The sequence below is a fragment of the Cinclus cinclus genome, unplaced genomic scaffold (genome assembly GCF_963662255.1).
Source record: "Cinclus cinclus unplaced genomic scaffold, bCinCin1.1 SCAFFOLD_134, whole genome shotgun sequence".
In the NCBI taxonomy this organism is placed as follows: Eukaryota; Metazoa; Chordata; class Aves; order Passeriformes; family Cinclidae; genus Cinclus; species Cinclus cinclus.
Window position 1 is genome coordinate 65,001 of NW_026912153.1, and position 5,000 is coordinate 70,000.

Consider the following 5,000-nt stretch of genomic DNA (forward strand, 5'->3'; position numbering starts at 1 on the left):
GGAGCGACACCTCGCCTGCGACGGGAAGCGAATTGGAAAGGAGACCACCCTGCTCAAAGTACCGAACACCGCCGAAGCTCTCCCCATGACAGAGAGAGCCCCGGAAGAGCCGGCCCGCCGGGGGCCCTTTCCGACGCGACCCGAAAAGCCTCATCGATCGGAACCGACAGAGGGAAAGACGGAAAGAAAAGCCGCCACGGAAACGGCGACGAAGGCCCCACGGCCACGGTCCTGGGACAACGGCAACGGAAGCCCAGCATGCACACCACACCCCCCCCACCGGCCGGCTCCACCACGGTCCAGGCGGGCAGCGGGCAGATGACTGCAGGGCTCCGCACACGCATGCGAGCGGGACACGTCCCCGAGAGGCCCTCGCCGCGGCTTGGCGCCGCCGAGCCTCCCCGACGCTCCCGAGGCCGCCGACGCCGACGGGCCACTTCCAGCTTTTTCACAACTGGTCACACAGCAGAGGAGGAGAGCGGGGGGTGCCGCCACCCACCCGCGGGCCGCAACACAACGGAAACGGGGCAGCTGCCGCCGACCATGCCACGGGCCACCGGCTTTCGCCCGCCTCGCAGCGACCGGCTTCCCTCCGGAAAAGCCGGGTGGGACGGCAAACAGCGACAGGAAAATAAAAAAAAAAAAAAACGAATCACAAAAAAAAGAAAAAGAAAAAAAGCACACGGTGCATCGCACGACCCGTGCTAGCCACGGGGGGTCACGGGCCAGGGGTAGGGGCGAGGCCCGCGCCTCTCGCTCCCCCATATAACAACCCCTTTTTTCTCCACCGACGTCTCACTCTCCAGCTTCTCCCTTCTCTTTCGTGGCCCGCGCCCCTTCGTCAGCGCGCTTCTCGGTGCCGCAGCTTAAGGCCGCGATGGGGAGAAAAAAAAAAAAAAAAAAAAAAAAGCCGGGTGAGCACCCCCCACACTCCGCCCGGCACTCGCCTAAAAAAAAACAAAAAAAAAAAAATTAAAGCGGAACCGGCTCACAACCCAGCCCGCCGGCAACCACGGCGGCCAAGGGGCAGGCCAGACACCACGGGCCGCCCCGGCACAGTGGCTCGATCACGCCGGCCACTACCGAGAAAGGGCGAGGCGCCGCCGCCTCGCCCACGACATTCACCTGGGGGGGGCGGGGGCTCTCTGTCGGGTTCCGGTCCGCACTACGGCACGGCCGGCCACCGTGGCCGGCCGTCGCCCCTGAAAAACTCCGCCCGCTACGCGGGTCCCCGGCTTAGGGCCGAGGAAGGGGGACTTCAACAAGACACAGCAGAGAGGGGGTGCCGCCACCCCAGTCCCACCCATTTCACGGGGAGACTCCCGTCACCGAGCACCCTCAGGCAACCGGGACAAGCCGAGGCCACACGCCCCACTGCATGTCCCCCGCAGCCCTTCCGACACGGACAACTCTGGCAAAACAGGTCGGGAGCGGGGAACGAGGCGCAGCCACCTCGGCCGACCGAGCCGTGCTCGGGGGCTCTCGGGGAAAGGGCCGGGGGAAAGCCTCGGCAGGCTCAACACAAGCCCCCGGCCGCAGTCCACCCCCCGGCTGCCGGTCACCGCGCACCAAACCGACAGCCGAAAAACACCACGCCCGCTGAGCGGGCAGGCCCCCGGCTTAAGGCCAGGCAGAAAAGGGACGAGGCGCCGCCGCCTCGCCCAACCACCGTGCCCGGGGGGAAGCAAGCGGGTGCCTGCCCCCCCCCCCCCGAACTTCACGAAACCGGCGGCAGCCCGGCCGGAGCGGGACACACTCGCGGCTTTTTCTCCCTCGGTCTTCTCTTTCTCTCCCACGGCCTCCACACCTCGCCTCGGCCGGGGAGCGGCTCTCGGTGATCACCTGGACTCACAACCTGTCCCAGCAAGCTGGGTAGTACGGGAACCCGGACAAAGCCCCGCGACTTTGCCCACAACATAGGCGGTTGCTTTTCCTCGCCCCGACGACCGCACGCGCGGCCGCCCATCTCCGCCTCGGACACAGGCACGGTAACAGCCTGCGGGGATGCGGCCCGTAACCCGCTCCCATAATACGGACAGACGAGCCCGAGGCCGCCGACGCCTCCAAGAAAATCCATCGGACGTGACCGAGGGGGCGCACTGCTGCAAGCCGTCTGTTACGATGACACAGCTGGAGGCAGCCAGAAACAGCGACCCCTTGGTGAACTTCCGGGCCCGGCGGGGACAACAGGTCTACCCCGTCCTCCCGCCGAGATTTGCCTAAGTCCCGCCGGAGCGGGGTAGACCTGTCCGCCCCGGGGACGCCCGCCACCAGGGCGCCCTCTCCCGTGGGGGCTGGCGGAGTCTGCCGGCCCTGGTGCTGGGTAGACCTGGCCTTCAGGGGCTGCCCCGAAGACGGCTAGATCTGCTCGCCCCGGCGGCGGCGGCGGCAGCGGCGGCGGCGGCGGTCGGACGCCGCCGGCCCCGGAGCCTGGTAGACGAGGCACCCCTCGTACCATCCCGGAGCCGAGGGAACCCCACGGCCCCGTGTCGCGCCCGGAGCCGGATGGCTGTAGCAGCCGTGTCCCACCCGCTGAACCCGATTTCAAGACCAAAACATATTTTCTTTCTTTTCTTTTTTCTTTTCTTTTCTTTTCTTTTCTTTTCTTTTCTTTTCTTTTCTTTTCTTTTCTTTTCTTTTCTTTTCTTTTCTTTTCTTTCCTTTTCTTTTCTGAACGAATGCCTCTTCTGTTTGGTGGGAACAAAAAACTCCGCAAAATAAAATCCTTGCCAAGTCTTATATGTTTTCCCTTTGCGCCCAGACCACTCCCAGCCGAGCTGACGGGCAGCCTGTGCCCTGTGCTCGGCCTGCTGACACGCTGACCCACTCAAACGGCATCCCCACAAGCCCCCAGTCCCCTGTGCCCCGGAGAACCTACATACAAAGCACCCCCCCCACACACCCCCCCAGCCAAAACAGAACCTCGCCGGGCACAGCGGGGAGGGGAAGCACGTACACGCGGGGGAACTCGGCACAAAGCTGCCTGTCCCCGGCACAACTCGCCCCGCCTAACAGAGGAGGCTGCTGCGGGGTGGCCCGCGCCGCGGCCAGCGGCAAGCGGGCAGCCGATTCCAGGCCGATTCTTCTACGGAAGGCCCGCAGAGGTGTTCGGCCCTCGGCACGGGTCTGGGGGGGGAACGTGGGGGCTCGGTGCCGAGGGGCCCGGGGCCGGCACGGAGCCGCCGGCCCTCCCCTCAGGCCACACACACACACACACACACACACACACACACACACACACAAAAACACCCCCACTCCCACCCACCCCCCCCCCACGCTCGCTCATGTCCTCTCCCCGTCCCCCACCCTGCGCTTTCTCGACCACCCATTGACGCGACCCCGCCCTCAACCATTAGCCTCCCTGGCGCCGCTATTCAGCCTTCCCGTACGCCCCACCCATTGACAGTTGGGAGAGCCCCGTCCCCCACCATCAGCCTCCCTGTGCGCCGTCTTCAGACTTTTCCCACCCCCGCCCAGGGTTCCAACGGCCAGTTCGTACAGTGGCAGCGGCGGCAGCGAGCGGCGGTGGCGACGGGAGGGCATGGGGAGGGCAGGCGGCCGGTGTCGAGGCGAGCAGGCTGAGAGCCCGGGGCAGAAGCACAGCTGGCGGCGGGCGGGCAGCGGGTGCTGGCGGGATGCTTGGCGCTGTATGTCCTTTTTCAAAGAAGCTTTCTGTTCAGCTCTCTCTCTGAGGCTTTTGGTTTGGCGGCGCTCCTTCCTGCTCAGCCCCGGCCTCGGATCGCTCAAGTGGGTCGAGCCTGCGGCAGGCAGGCAGGACAGGACAGGACAGGGCAGGACAGGACAGCAAGCGGCACGGCGGGTGGGTGAGGGAGTGAGCGATGCACAAAGCAAGCCGGGAGCCGGGCTGCTGCTGCCTCTTCAAGCACGGGGAGGGGGCGGGGGAACGCCGCCGGCTCCTCTCGAGGAGCGGCTGGGAGAAGCGGGCTGCGGGCGGGCAGCACGTCAGCGAAGCGGGCTGGGGCTGAGGCCGATGCCGATGCAGGGCAAGTGCCCGGCGGAGCTCGTCAGTAGCAGTCGCCGGGGCGTGGAGCCGGCAGGGAGGCCGGGACAGAAGGTCGGCCGTCGTCACATAGCGGCTTTCGGGACGTGTTGCTGGGGGAAGCGTGCAGGTGGGGGCGGGAGTGTGCGCGGCCGGCTGTGCACGCGGGACTGTCGGACGGGCGGGCAGGCCGCCCGGCGAACGCGGGCTCGCCGGCCCGGAGATGGCGACGGGGCCGGCCGCGCGTCCGGTGGAAGACGCGTGGCGCCGTCGCTCCGCGGCGGCAGGCCGCCGAAGCAGGAAGACGACGGCAGGTCTAACCCGGCGTTGGGCAACTGGCCTACCCGGCAGAGAGCCCGGCAGACGTCAAGGTAGGCAAAGGGCAGCCGGTCTACCCGGCAGAGAGCCCGGCAGACGTCAAGGCCGGCGGAGGGCAACAGGTCTACCCGGCAGAGAGCGTGGCAGACGTCAGGGCCGGCGGAGGGCAACAGGTCTACCCGGCAGAGAGCCTGGCAGACAAGGCCGGCGGAGGGCAACCGGTCTACCCGCCAGCAGGCCGCTGCGGACCAAGGCCGGCGGAGGGCAACAGGTCTACCCGGCAGAGAGCCTGGCAGACGTCAGGGCCGGCGGCGGGCAAGTGGTCTGCCCCGGCGGGACGGCGGCTGGCAGAGGTCGAGGCGGACGGCGGGCAACCGGTCTACCCGCGAGCAGGCCGCTGTGGACCAAGGCCGGCGGAGGGCAACAGGTCTACCCGGCAGAGAGCCTGGCAGACGTCAGGGCCGGCGGCGGGCAACAGGTCCGCCCCGGCGGGACGGAGGCTGGCAGAGGTCGAGGAGGACGGCGGGCAGGTGGTCTACCCGGCAGCAGGCCGCTGCGGACCAAGGCCGGCGGAGGGCAACAGGTCTACCCGGCAGAGAGCCTGGCAGACGTCAAGGCCGGCGGAGGGCAACCGGTCTACCCGCCAGCAGGCCGCTGCGGACCAAGGCCGGCGGAGGGCAAC